The 15,768-nt window shown below is 43.3% G+C and overlaps 1 protein-coding gene across 6 annotated transcripts in view; it reads right to left on the bottom strand.

The window, feature by feature from the left end:
- LOC126271869 (neuronal acetylcholine receptor subunit alpha-7) overlaps positions 1 to 15,768 on the bottom strand; it is a 1,066,999-nt gene that overhangs the window by 448,876 nt on the left and 602,355 nt on the right. The gene's annotated exons all lie outside the window — the stretch shown is intronic.

The raw sequence follows: 15,768 nt of genomic DNA on the forward strand, positions 1-15,768 counted from the left end.
TCTTTTAACTTAGGGAACAGGTGATAGTCACTGGGCGCCAAGTCAGGACTATAGGGTATGTGGGTGATTATGTTCCACTCAAACTGTTGCAGCAGAGCAACCGTTTGCCGAGCGATGTGTGGGAGAGCGTTGTCATGGAGGATATGTATGCCCTTGCTCAACATTCCTCTTCACCGGTTCTGAATTGCCCGTTTGAGCTTTTCAGAGTCTCACAGTACCTGTTAGCATTAATTGTGGTCCCAGTGGGCATACAGTAGACCAACAATATCCCTTTTCGATGCCAAAAATCGGTTGTCATGACTCTGCCGGCAGACTGTGTTTGTTTGAATTTCCGCGGCTTTGGCGAAGAAGGATGCCGCCACTGGTGTGATTGTTGCTTGGTCTCAAGTGTAAAGTGGTATGCCTAGGTTTCGTCACCCTTCACGATTGAGTCCAGAAAGTTGTCCTGTTTGGCTATGAGGCTGTGAAGAAATGCGCGAGAAGCATCATCTCGTTGCCGCATGTGGTCCTCAGTCATCATGCTTGTTACCCATCTTGCGCACACCTTCCGGTGGTTCAATGTTCGGTAAACCTCAGAAACCAACGTGCAGATATTATTCAGGGTGATCCGTCTATCTTCACGCATGCTTTGCTCAACCTTCAACACCTTCTCCTCAGAAATTGAGGGTCTCCCGCTCCTTTCTTCGTCGTGAATTTCGGTCCGACCAGCTTTAAACTCTCTACATCACTTACGAACATTTTTGATATCCATGCACGACTCACCATACACTTCCATCAGTTTGAGACGGATTTCAATCGGCGCAGTGCTCTTTGCGTTCAAAAACCGAATAACTGGAACGTCCCAGGCCTTTAGCTCCGACTACCGTTTTAGCGTTGGAAATCTGTTAATTCCCGTTGTGCGGCCATAATCGCTTAGGAAACCTCTTCACGTGAATCACCTGAGTACAAATGACAGCTCCGCCAAGGAACTACCGCTTGTACACGCGCGTATTGCTGTCCTATGACTTTAGTCCATTTACGAAGAAAACTGTTAGTTTCCATCCTGGTATCAGATGCTTCCAGTCTGCAATGTACTTATATAATATGTAAGAGGTGCGGCTAGCAACATGTCTTTCAGGTTTTATTTTGTATTTTCATAGACTCACAGGTTGTTAAGCTATGTGTGTGTCAGCAGCTTCGAAATGACCTATTCCCCCGATTACGAAATTTCTCTCTGAAACCTACTCTAGCAGGCGATGACTATAAGTAAATTGGTGTTATGTAAAAAACTGCGGTTGTTTGCATGTCGACTGACCCTTTTTTATCAACCGTCATAAATACTACTATGGGCAAAATGTACTGGGATGAAAATAAATATTCGTAGGCCTTAAAATGTGGTTATCTACTTTATACAGTATTCTTATTGACGTAGCCAAATAAATGATTGACATACTTTGCGTTTACTTCGGAAGATATTTGTATACAGAATCAGCGAATGAAAGAAATGAAACTGAACAGTTCCAACTTCTTAAGCATAAAACGTGTCGAAAGAAGCTTCGTCAGTTATGTAGCTACATTTCTCCATCTAAACACCTAGGAATGTGATACAGTTTATACTGATTGTTGGCTTACTATTATTGTTCCAACAAAGGAGTAGCCCAGATACAAAAGCCGCTAAATGCCTAGTAACGGAAACGGAGATAAATGCGAAAAACTATTCCCATCCTAATTATTAAAGTTATAGACCTCATTTCTTTCCTGAAAATGAGTATAAAATAATTAATTACATGATATTAAGGGCTGAAATATGCGATTTTTATAGGTTAAAATCTTCACTGAAAGATGATTTAGTGGTTTCTGCACGCGATTTATGCTGTTAGCAGGTTTTGCAAACATATCGATCCAATTACAAAACAAACATTAGATTTCAAAATTCAATGTTCGGTGATATGTTAGGAATGAGAGAAAGGTGGAATTTAAATGTTGCGAATATACACTGAATACGTTTTATTTCAAAGAGGAATATGATAATTCTACAAACTGGCATATAAAAGCACGAAGGTGACATTATTTTAGTAGAAAAAATACTTAACGTCAAAAAGAGAACAAATATGAATGTTGAACATTAGGTTTCTTTTAAAGAATAGTACACCATCGCGTTTTTGACAAGATATTGTACAAAATAAAATAATCTCCAAATTGCATTTTAGTAAGACATTGTCAGAATTTTAGAAGATAATAAAATTGGCGGAAAGTTGCATCTTAGTTAAAACAGCGACAAAAAATCTATAAAACGAAATTAGCTGAAAATCGCCATTGACTGACATCGATCTCAACTCAAAATCGCTTCCGGCTAACGGTTGGGAGCGGCAGCAGCAACTCTACGAGTGCTTTCCTGCTCGTGTAGCACCTCGGTGTAGAATTTAAATTTGTCGCTGGTCGCCCAGACTTCAACAAAGTGGAGCTTTATGAAGTCTCCGAGTTTGGCTTCTGAAAGTTCTGCACCGGCTGTGACTATTGTTGGGCCGTTTCCTTTGCTGAAACTTTTTCCTCTCTTCAGGATGCTCTTCCCACTACAGCTCTAAAGTTGTAGACGAGATTTCCACGAACTAGACAATTTTCTTGTTTTTGCTTTCCAAGAACACGATTTTTTTTTGGCTCTCTGAATCTTGAAATACCAGTTACCAGTAACTCTCTCTTATCCTTCCACGTACATCATAACAATTAGTCTCAACACAGTTTTCTTTGAATAACGTTCTTTAATAATACATTTCATGTTCTTATCTTCCACTGATAAGGACGCGGCTTCCTTTTCCGGGAGATTCCATCGCCCTCGGTCTCGTTCCTGTCATTTGCAACTACAATGAGGGGTTCGACCTCTTGCAGAATTCCTGTTATTTAAATTGCTCCCGCTTGGTACGTACCACCCTCTGAATTTAAACGGTCCTAAAATATTTTATTTTCTTCAAAACACTCACGCAAGTACGTCAACAAAAAATCCGACGATCAGGTGAACTGTGCTTACCGGCATATATTTCGACAAAGCATCGACAGCGGGAACTTCATTTTTGTGTACATGTTCGCTACAGCGCAGCCAAACTCTCTCTGAAAAAGAAAAAAAAATCGCTTCCAATCTTAAAAAACCGAAAGGTAGCTTTCAATGTCTAAACTGTTAAGTCTGATGTCAGTTGGTGTGCATTGCATCCAGATATGGTCAACACCGACTCAAAGGAAGGCCTCGGCGCTTGTTGGTGACGTCACGTCAGCTAGGCACGGCAAACCCCAGGTCTGTTGCAGGCAGAAACGCGTAGGCGTGCTTATCACTATGAATCTCTTATTTTTGGACAAAATGTTTTGTTTTGTTTTGGATTCTGCACTTTTATTTAGATGAAAGATTTTCTTACTATCGCAAAGCTGCAAATGAAGATCATAGTTCTGTATTACTGAATCCTGTCAAAACAAACGTAGATCAATATGAGAAGATGCTTTGCCCCATTGCAAGCTTCGCAAATTTTACTTTCAAGTAACTATATTTATTTGATCCATTTTGTTATCGAAACTTACCCTAACCCGCTTACAATGAACTCGTTTCTTTTATTTTATTATTTTCGTTTGACACCGTCACTGGAAATGTGAACTAATTTACATGTGTAAATGTCCAACTTTTGCCAGTCATTAGATTACAGTCGTTTTCAACGAAAGGAATTCTAAACAGGAAACAAAATAGCTTCAAACATCGAAAATACTGCTGGGCTTAAACTTTTTAAACATGCACATTAGAAAAGATAAATATCCCCCTCTTGCAACTGAAAAAAGAAACTTTATAAGATAAAAAAATTTATTTGATACAACAAGTATCTCTCTTTTGCCTCTTCTTCTGTCTCCCACCCTCTCCCAACGTGTACAATCGCAAGATATTTCATTAACATTGAGTGCTCCTTACCCCATAGCTACCTAAAGAAGAGCACCAATATGTTCACAGTTTCTTATAACAGCAACCCAGTACAAACGTTTCCTCAGATTTACAAATAAGGTAAAGAAGCACGAATTCTGTTGCTGCTGGACCATGAAGATGTTTTTGTATGTCGTGTCAGAGAGGGAGACACCACCATTATGAGTATGCCTGCAACAGACCTGGCGTTCGCATAGCTGACGTGACGTCACGAACAAGCGCCGATGCCTTCCCTTGAGTCGGTGTTGGTATGGTACGGCGACAGCCAGGCTTGTTGAACTTGGCGGGCTTTGCAAACGTTGGATATTTAGTCACGTTTGCAACAGAAAAAAACGTGCTGTCAGCGGCTTTTGCAACCGAACACGTTTCTCTACAGCCGTTTCCAACAGTTCATAGCGGGATTTGCGCCCTGAAACCTATTCCATCGTGTAGGTGCTGAAACAATCTATACCGTAGCGTGCTCAAATCAAAATCGACAAATAGTGCATTTAACGGCTTTTGCATCTCGGCTACTCAAATAGTGTTACATTTCCAAGCAGTGTTTCATTAATCTGACAGGAAAAGCTTCATACCAGAGCTATGTGGTTTTACTTACACCGTAGCTCGAGATGGAAAAGAAAACGTAGTCATTACGTCCAGATTTATGGCTGAGTATTTATATTCATTAGAATGCACAAAGGCTTTTGAAGCAAGTAAAATGTCACCTAATTTATGTATTCCGCTTGCAGTAGCGGACACAAAGCCCGTTCTTTATTGAAGAAGACTTTTGTGAGCTTTACGTCATTACGTTATGTACTTGTGAGCAAGAAAGGATGTGATAATACTAAAACAGTGAGCAACAAAAACATTTCTACATTGATTAATTAGTTCTGAATTATTAATTCAGTAGGTTTTTAGTTAGTTATATGTGGCGACTTCTGAAAGGAGAACTTCCACCCAGACTTTCGGAACTGAGATAATATTAATTATTTTTGAGCTCTTTTGCTACATAACGAAGTCGCCTTTTGCGATCAATCAGTTTTTATTTTACCATGGCCGGTATCGAATTTCCTAGCGACGCATCTTCACGTGGTACGCACTTTTAGTGATGAACTGCAGCTTTGTGGGTGTCGTGCAGCTGTGTAAAGATACAAAATAAAACAAGTAAGCACTGAATGTGGCGATGGATGAGGAATTATTTACATTGTAAGAGCCCATTGCTTACAGTTATTAGCATCTGTGGGTTTAATCCTGGTGCACACATTACTCTGGCCAAAGCATGAATCAGAAAACAGCGACGAAAATTAAAAAAAAATTAAAAAAATAACACCAGAACTAAATTAGGATTTGATACAATCTCCAAACAGCAAGCTAAAATAAAAAGCCTGTTAAACGACTGCAAATTCCTTCTACCACCCACCGAAGACAAATACTGCATGGTAATAAACGCTGTGGCCCTAAAGCTCTGATCACAGATCAAAATTCATAAACCTGAATGATAAATACACCCAACTGCCAAATCAGTGAATAGTTTCGAACACAAAATAACTAAAATGTTCATGAAATTCTCAGTAAATCCTACGCATTCACAACCAAATTACCGTACCCATAAAGAACAATTATGAATTTTTTAAAGAACAGTTATGAACGGATTGAAAGCATCCGAGACATCACCAAACCCTGTTTAGCAAGGTTAACATACCTCTAAATAGTTAACCTACACACCAGGGGTGGCCAAGAATTGGGCGCGCGATCCGTGTCCTGGGGCGAGTGCCATAGAGCTCAGCCTGGCTAGTGCGTTTCCCCAGCGCCACGCATGCTGCCTTAGGGTGAGGAAGGGCAAACCGCAAATCCACTCTGTACAACTTGGTTTTACATTTCACGTTTCTCAACAACATAGATAAAAAATAAAACAAATTTTTAGTACTATTTGATTATTTTTGGTATGCTTAAAACATTATTTTCAAATGGTACCAACTGGAGGCGTACGGACAGACGCAGAGAATTTCACACACTTTCTCACTCAGATTTCCTCATAATCATGGCTTATTTAGCTTCATAATCGAAAAAAGATCTTTCACTCAAATAATTCTGTCTAAATGTTGTAGCTCATTCGCAGCATCAATATGGAGACGTGGAAACTTTGTCTGAGCAAAGAAATATAGACGTACTGAACAGTTTTGACGTTAAAGGGATTTGCCTTTAAAAAGGGAATTAACTTGCAGTGGGGCGCTTTCAACTGAAACCGAAAACGGTGTCGAATACAGCTCTACAACAGACGTGAGGTGGGAGGTGTCCTCAAAACGTTTATCCAACTATTTTCGTAATTCTTTCAAGACCACAGTAGATTCTTCAAACCATGCGTTTTCTTGAACGTCAGGAGCTTAGGGAACTGGATATGTGTGAGAATATCTCCCTTCTTACAACCGCGATTTTCTTTTTAAATTCCTGCCCATCAAATTAGTTTCTTACTGTGGGCAATGACAGCCGAGTCCACTTAAAAAGTGAGGCCCGCAATCCATTCCGGATGTTATAATTTTCGTTCCTGCACTCCTTTTTCCTTTATAAATTCATCAATAGCGAGTTTTAAATCGGAAAACCGTTCCAGGTATTCCCACTGACTTAACTTACGTACTTGTTAATAAGTCTCCATACTCTACTTTCAGGTCCATCGAAAACAATTGCAACTAAGAGCAGAATAATGCTTACGACCCCTGAAATTTTGCTATTTATTCCACCAAATTCATCATGTTCTCCTTGCCTCCAAATTTAACAGAAAGTGCTTCTTGTTATACAGAACAATGAATCCCGTCTGCCGATAGTTATCGTACTATATTTTTGCTGTTTCGTTGCCAACAAAATTTTTAAATTTTGTAAAATTCTTTCTGCATGGTATTGTAATGTCGTTTCATAGAAAATTTGCCGTATCTGTCACTTATGCGACTCTCACGATACTTTGAGAGTTCTCGTCCCTCTCTTCTGACATTGCCATTCATTTTTAAAAGCTTGTGACGATATACCGCTAGACTGCCTCTTTTTGTGCATACGGCCACTGGAGCTGTGAAAATCCTTCATACCACGAACAAATAGCGAAGGGTAAATCGGGCTGACATTAAGATTCTCCTGAACTGAAGAGAGTGGTGTCGACCTAAAAATGCCACACCCCAATAGTCAATGAAAGTCGAGAAGGAGGCGCCTTGGCCCGTCCATGACGAGCATACGCCGTACGGCTGAAGTTTGGCACACCGTGGCCTGACCTGCTGTGCTCCAACATGCCTATAGCAGACGCACTCCGAATAATGAGAAATAGCTCCTTGCATCGTAAGAAATGTATGAGTCGGAGTGGTGTCAGTTCTGTCGGACATTCCCAAAGCAACAGTACATTGTATTCCTCGCAATACAGGTACTCCACATTCGGGAGGACGACGGTTCAATCCAACGTCTAGCCATCCTGATTTAGGTTTTCCATGATTTCCCTAAGTCGCTCCAGGTAAATGCCAGGATGGTTCCTTTGAAAGAGCACGGTCGATTTCCTTCCCCACCCTTCCCAACTCCAATGAGACCGATGACCTCGCAGTTTGGTCTCTTCCCCGAAACAATCCAGGTACTCCAATTTCGTATTTACCAACCTATACCGGGCCTGAGTCTTGCAAATAAAATGTCTCCTCTGTACGGGAATAGGATTAATTGGATATACGAGTAAAGGTACGACACAAGAACGACGGAACATGGAACATTGCGTCTGGCTTTGAGTCGCTCTCGGATGTCCAAAACGGTTAGTGCAACTACTCGCTTAAAGCGGGAAATTCGGGTTTGAGATCCAGTCCGACACAAATTTTCACTTTCGTCATTGCATTACAGATGTGAAGGTGATCCAAATTCGCAACAGCGAATATATTGCAAGTCAAACATAGCAAAATATGTTTTCAGCATTTTCTGGAAGAGGAAATAGACAGACAAATCAGTTTCGTCAGTTCGTATTAGACTACGAAAACACCTTTTTTACATTTCATATATCTCTCCTTTATGCACGATACTGAAATGAAGAAGAAGAGGCAATCGAAAGTAATAGACTGCTGATATTTTGCTTCATCTAACATGGAGGTGCCGACTTCAAAGCAACGTACAGGGTGTGATGATGATGATGTTTGGTTTGTGGGGCGCTCAACTGCGCGGTCATTAGCGCCCGTACAGAGTCCCAAGTTTTGCACAGTCCAATTTTTTTTACCCAGTACAATCTAACCACTGTCACGAATGATGATGAAATGATGAGGACAACACAAACACCCAGTCCCCGGGCAGAGAAAATCTCCAACCTGGCCGGGAATCGAACCCGGGACCCCGTGATCCAAAGACAGCAACGCTCGTTACTAGGTCACGAGCTGCGGACAACGTACAGCGTATGTCTGTAGCGCAATCTCCCCGTATCTTACAACCACGGCTGGCACACAGCCCCCGGGGAACATGACGTAATGAACACGTGCGCGGACCAATCATATGTTGTTTACGGTCACCAAAAGTGCAGCTACAAGACGGAGTTGTTAACTGACAAAGAAGACGAAGGATATCGTCGAAAGCTCAACATTTTATCCAGATTTGAGGCAACAAGTAAACCGAGAATATCTTGTACACAGATGTCGTTGCAAGAAATTATGTTCTTGTAACACAGTCTTTGTTATATTTACAAAGAACTAATATTTGTGGTAACACTTATCAATCATTACTATTAGTTTGGTATATAAGTTCGTAGCGTTTCCGTTTTGCATGTTGGTAATACATTTGACATATATACACTCCTGGAAATGGAAAAAAGAACACATTGACACCGGTGTGTCAGACCCACCATACTTGCTCCGGACACTGCGAGAGGGCTGTACAAGCAATGATCACACGCACGGCACAGCGGACACACCAGGAACCGCGGTGTTGGCCGTCGAATGGCGCTAGCTGCGCAGCATTTGTGCACCGCCGCCGTCAGTGTCAGCCAGTTTGCCGTGGCATACGGAGCTCCATCGCAGTCTTTAACACTGGTAGCATGCCGCGACAGCGTGGACGTGAACCGTATGTGCAGTTGACAGACTTTGAGCGAGGGCATATAGTGGACATGCGGGAGGCCGGGTGGACGTACCGCCGAATTGCTCAGCACGTGGGGCGTGAGGTCTCCACAGTACATCGATGTTGTCGCCAGTGGTCGGCGGAAGGTGCACGTGCCCGTCGACCTGGGACCGGACCGCAGCGACTCACGGATGCACGCCAAGACCGTAGGATCCTACACAGTGCCGTAGGGGACCGCACCGCCATTTCCCAGCAAATTAGGGACACTATTGCTCCTGGGGCATCGGTGAGGACCATTCGCAACCGTCTCCATGAAGCTGGGCTACGGTCCCGCACACCGTTTGGCCGTCTTCCGCTCACGCCCCAACATCGTGCAGCCCGCCTCCAGTGGTGTCGCGACAGGCATGAATGGAGGGACGAATGGAGACGTGTCGTCTTCAGCGATGAGAGTCGCTTCTGCCTTGGTGCCAATGATGGTCGTATGCATGTTTGGCGCCGTACAGGTGAGCGCCACAATCAGGACTGCATACGACCGAGGCACACAGGGCCAACACCCCGCATCATGGTGTGGGGAGCGATATCCTACACTGGCCGTACACCTCTGGTGATCGTCGAGAGGACACTGAATAGTGCACGGTACATCCAAACCGTCATCGAACCCATCGTTCTACCATTCCTAGACCAGGAAGGGAACTTGCTGTTCCAATAGGACAATGCACGTCCGCATGTATCCCGTGCCACCCAACGTGCTCTAGAAGGTGTAAGTCAACTACCCTGGCCAGCAAAATCTCCGGATCTGTCCCCCATTGAGCATGTTTGGGACTGGATGAAGCGTCGTCTCACGCGGTCTGCACGTCCAGCACGAACGCTGGTCCAACTGAGGCGCCAGGTGGAAATGGCATGGCAAGCCATTCCACAGGACTACATCCAGCATCTCTACGATCGTCTCCATGGGAGAATAGCAGCCTGCATTGCTGCGAAAGGTGGATATACACTGTACTAGTGCCGACATTGTGCATGCTCTGTTGCCTGTGTCTATGTGCCTGTGGTTCTGTCAGTGTGATCATGTGATGTATCTGACCCCAGGAATGTGTCAATAAAGTTTCCCCTTCCTGGGACAATGAATTCACGGTGTTCTTATTTCAATTTCCAGGAGTGTATAATTCACAGCTGGTGCTTGAGTAAACGTATTGTCATTTTGTCGTTTGGAGATGGTGACTAAAGCTGTGACCGCTAGAAAATGGAGTGTCAAGTGGAGAATTCGGAACATTTCTAAAATATTCTTCTGTCTGATTTCAATAGAGGAATGACAGCAGTGGAGGCAGCCAGAAACATTTGCGTCGTGTATGGACATAATTCCACTTGACAGAGCGCGGAAAGGAAATGGTTTTCTCGTTTTAAGGACGTTCCTTTCGATATTATTGACTCTCCACGTTCAGGAAGAACTTCGGCGTTTGTTGAAGATCGTTTAAACGCATTAATCCATAACGATACGATTCAGTGTACTCGAGAACTGACAAATCTATTGAACAGAGATATTTCCAAGATCATGTGACAACTGCACGCAATACGGAATGTTCAAAAACCGGGTACCCCGTGCTATAAGCAAAAATCACAAAAATCTTGGAGTGGCCATACATGCATTTCTACTTGGTCGTCATCAATTTTCTCGTGACAACATCGACCTTTCTTATCCTGAATAGTTACTGGTGACGAAAATTGTTACCTTTATGCTAACATAAGGGAAAAGAAGGAACTATTGAGCCCAAACAAAGCAGCAACAGAAACTTCCTGTCAGATTGAAACTGTGTGCCGGATGGAGACTCGAAATCGGAACCTTTGCTTTTTCGGGCAGGTGATCTACCATTGAGCTACCCAAGCACGACTCACAGCCCCTGCTCACAGATTTAATTCTGCCAGTACCCCGTCTCCTACCTTCCAGACTTCACAGAAACTCTTCTGCGAACCTCGCAGAAGTACCACTTTTGGAAGACAGGATATTGCGGTGACATCTATGGTCAGCAACTGAGAAGTCTTGCAGACGCATCCAAGAACAACGACTGGGTAGGCTACGTGAAGTGATGCTTCATCACGATAACGCCCGCCTGTGTTTTGCTAAACTGCAGAAAACACTGTAAAGGTGTTGGCAAGTCATTCTGCACCCAACTTATTCATCTGATCTCGCACACACAGATTTTCGTCTTCTCTGCCACATATCGAACAACCTTAAAGGAACTTCCTCACCGAATCAAAATGCGCTCCGAACACAGATCGACGAGTTATCCGCCTCAAAACCACGTGATTTCTAAAGACGCGTAATCGCAAAAAAATCCCAGCGTTGGCCCACAGTTGCAAATAGTGACGGAGAACATACACTACTGGCCATTAAAATTGCTACACCACGAAGATGACGTGCTACAGACGCGAAATTCAGACGACAGGAAGAAGATGCTGTTATATGCAAATGATTAGCTTTTCAAAGCATTTACACAAGGTTGGCGCCGGTGGCGACACCTACAACGTGCTGACATGAGGAAAGTTTCCAACCAATTTCTCATACACAGACAGCAGTTGACCGGCGTTGCCTGGTGAAACGTTGTTGTGATGCCTCGTGGAAGGACGAGAAATGCGTACCATCACGTTACCGGCTTTGATAAAGGTAGGATTGTAGCCTATCGCGATTGCGGTTTATCGTATCGCGACATTGCTGCTAGCGTTGGTCGAGATCCAATGACTGTTAGCAGAATATGGAGACGGTGGGTTCAGGAGGGTAATACGGAACGCCGTGCTGGATCCCAGCGGCCTCGTATCACTAGCAGTCGAGATGACGGGCATCTTATCGGCTTGGCTGTAACGGATCGTGCAGCCACGTCTCTATCCGTCAGTCAACAGATGGGGACGCTTGCAAGACAACAACCATCTGCACTAACAGTTCGACAACGTTTGTAGCTGCATGGGCTATCAGCTCGGAGACCATGGCTTCGGTTACCCTTCATGCTTCATCGCAGACAGGAGCGCCTGCGATGGTGTACTCAACGACGAACCTACGTGCACGAATGGCAAAACTTCATTTTTTCGGATGAATCCTGGTTCTGTTTACAGCATCATGATGGTCGCATCCTTGTTTGGTGACATCGCGGTGAACTCACATTGGAAGCGTGTATTCGTCATCGCCATACTGGCGTATCACCCGGCCTGATGGAATGGGGTGGCATTGGTTATGCGTGTCAGTCACCTCTTGTTCTCATTGACGCACTTTGAACAGTGGACGTTACATTTCAGATGTGTTACGATGTGTTGGCTCTACCCTTCATTCGATCCCTGCGAAACACTACATTTCAGCAGGATGATGCACGACCGCGTGTTACAGTTCCTGTACTGGCCTTTCTGGATACAGAAAATGTTCGACTGTTGCCCTGGCCAGCACATTCTCCAGATATCTCACCAATTGAAAACGTCTGGTCAATGGTGGCCAGTCACTACTCATGATGAACTGTGGTATCGTGTTGAAGCTGCATGGGCTGCTGTACTTATACATACCATCCAAGCTCTGTTTGACTCAATCCCCAGGCGTATCAACGCCGTTATTACGGCCAGAGGTGGTGGTTCTGGGTACTTATTTCTCAGGATCTATGCACCCAAATTGCATGGAAATGTAATTACATGTCATTTCTAGTATAATATATTTGTCCGATGAATACCCGTTTGTCATCTGCATTTCTTCTTGGTGTAGCAATTTTAATGACAAGTAGTGTATTATTTAAGACTAAAGTCGCTTTTATGTGTATCCGTTATCGTTATTAAACTCATGAAAGAACACTACTATCTTATGCAACAAACTAATATTATTATTCTGGAAAAGGATGCTGACCATCAGGGAGAAATGCACACCAGAGTGTCCTTTGTGACACGTGAACACTCCACGCTTCGTTTGTTACTTATCGTGGGGCACTGTTTCGACAAGCGAACTCTGTGGCCTTCCAGCGAATCAGATCACCGAGTGCGGCTTTGAATTCCATTGTAGCAGGTTGCGCGCGACACTTTGTTCAGCGTCGTCGTGCTGTGACGTGTTTTGAGCGACGTGTAAAAGGCAGTGTCGCAGCAGGCCCTCGTGGTCCGCTGTCCACGTCCGCAGCAGTGCCCCTGTAACAGGGCTTGACATCTGTCAGAGCACTCCGCGAGGGCCCTCCAAGCTCGTTCACCGCCGGCCTACTGCTGCTGATGAATATTCAGCGCTCCCCCTAGCCGCCTGCCAGTTTAATACAGATTGCACTCACGTGGCAGACGACAAAAACTGGTCCTAAATGACTCGGGCGGAATATTGAAAGATCAGTGAATCATTACGGTTACGACAAGGAGAGCAGTTCCCGGCCATATGTGAGCCACTGCACCAGTATTCTATTTCTGAAGTGAACAATTATCGCATAGCAAAAATAAGATTTCAATTCTACATCTACATATGCTTCAGTATCTAGTGATTCAAATGGCTCTGAGCACTATGGGACTTAACATCTGAGGTCATCAGTCCCGTAGAACTGAGAACTAGTTCAACCTAACCAACCTAAGGACGTCATACACATTCATGCCCAAGACCGGATTCGAACCTGCGACCGTAGCGGTCACGGAGTTCCAGACTGAAGAGCCTAGAACCGGGTATGTAATGTTGACTGAGTGATTCACTATACAATTTCTGGCAGAGTCTCAGTCATATCTTTGTTACTCATTGCTCTGCCTGTTCTGTTCAGCTGGTCCCGGGGGAGGTTCGAGTCCTACAACGGGCATTGGTGTGTGTATTTGTCCTTAGGATAATTTAGGTTAAGTATTGTGTAAGCTTAGGAACTGATGACCTTAGCAGTTAAGTCCCATAAGATTTCACACACATTTGAAGATTTGTTCCGTTCAGAGAATGAGCCAAAGCCCCGGCAAGCGTCTTAATCGCTCGACTCTTATTCTGATGAACCCTATGCGTGACATATGACGAAGGTAGCAATATCAGAATCCTAAAGATCTTATCGGAGTGCTGATCGAACCACTTTGACTATTCACAGTTCCACAGAACGTGGGAGAAACGAACAGCTAAACCCTTCCGTGCGGTCTCTCATTTCTCTTGTTTTATTACGATGGTTATTTCTCCCTGTGAACGTATTTTTGAATTTGGAAGAGAAATTTGTTGCCACCGCAACTCACGTATCATATCCATGACACTGTCTCCCCTATTTTACTATAATAGAAAACGAGCTGCTCTTCTTTGAATTTTTCGGTGCCCTCCGTCAATCCTATCTGGTAAACACACCAAACCGCGTATCATTACTCTAGAAGAGAACGAGCAATTGTACTTCAGGCAGTATCTTTAAATTTGTTGCATTTTATTACTGTCCTGCCAGTAAAGAGCAGTCTCTTTTTCCATGTGATGGTTCCAATTTAAGTAGTCCGTAATACCTAGAAATTTAGTTTGCATTGACAGCGTTTAAATTTGGGTGATATATCGTGTAACCGATATTTAACGGATTACTTTTAGTACTACATTTTTCATTGTTTAGAGTCAATTGCCACGTATCAGATCATACAGATATAGGTACCTCTTTTTAATTGCGTAGTATCTTCAGGAGTCTGTAACACATGTTTGTTTCATGTATACAAAGTGGTCAGAAAGAATCTGAAAAGCTTGTAAGGATCTTGCGGTGTAGGTTGTCCTGAGAAACAATTCTTAAGGAAAAATTTCGACACGTTGCACCGTTTCCGAGTTGATTAGCACTGAAGTTAGCCACTCAGGCGTTGCGCGTGCAAACTCGAGCGGTCATCTAGAAAGTGTCGCCAACCGTGTTTATCTGGATTCCTAAAACCGAACAAGAGAGCGATGCAGAATATGGACAAGCACCGTAGTAAAGATCGAACATGAGCCATAGACAAACCAGTCTCGTGGGCCATCATCTATGCTTTGTCTATGTTATGAGAATAAGTAACACAAAGTGTACATCGCAGGCCGCTTGAATTTGCGCATGCAGTGGCCTTGTAGGCTAACTTCAACGCTAATTAACGAGGAAACGGCACATCGTATCCAGGTTTTTTTCGTAACAATCATTTCTCAGAACAGCCTACCCTGCAACTTCCTTGCAAACTTTTCAGACTGTTTCTGACCACCCTGTATAATTAACATGTTATGTTTGGTTTATGTAACTTTCATGTAGTATATCTACAACAAACAAATTTTGAGGAGTCACAGAATCTCTGAGGATATTCTGTTGCTTGTCGCACAGAAACATGTATTTGCACAAACAACTTTACCTACACTCTATTATCTATAAAGCAGCATCAACTGTTGCCACAGAAAGGATCACTGTGACACATTCTGAGTTGATGAAAAAGTGGGTAATAATTAACGTGCAGCTTGTTAGTAGATTAAAGCATTTTCTTTATTTGTTGATGTGCCACGATGATTCACCATGTTTAGTCAGCCAATAATTTTATTAACGTGTCAGTAGGTCTAAATAACTTGTGTTTACATACAGCAGGTTGTCGCTTAACTTATAACAACACACTGTACACTGTTTCTGCAACAGATATCTTGCAAATAGAACTTGTGATGCCCTACAACTTTGGTTGTATGGCACCACCACCCCAAGGAAGTTTCGTCAGATTGGGAAACAAAACTCAAAATGTAATAGTGTAGAACGTGAACTAGCCGTCTGAAGATAAACCTATCGGTTCGAAACCGGTAACGGCGCTGTTTAAGTAAATAATTTGTGTTAGCTGTAATCTTCTGTGTACGAGTCAACCTATATATTGTACACAGCGACGGGTTC

The sequence above is a fragment of the Schistocerca gregaria genome, chromosome 5 (assembly GCF_023897955.1).
Source record: "Schistocerca gregaria isolate iqSchGreg1 chromosome 5, iqSchGreg1.2, whole genome shotgun sequence".
NCBI lineage: Eukaryota > Metazoa > Arthropoda > Insecta > Orthoptera > Acrididae > Schistocerca > Schistocerca gregaria.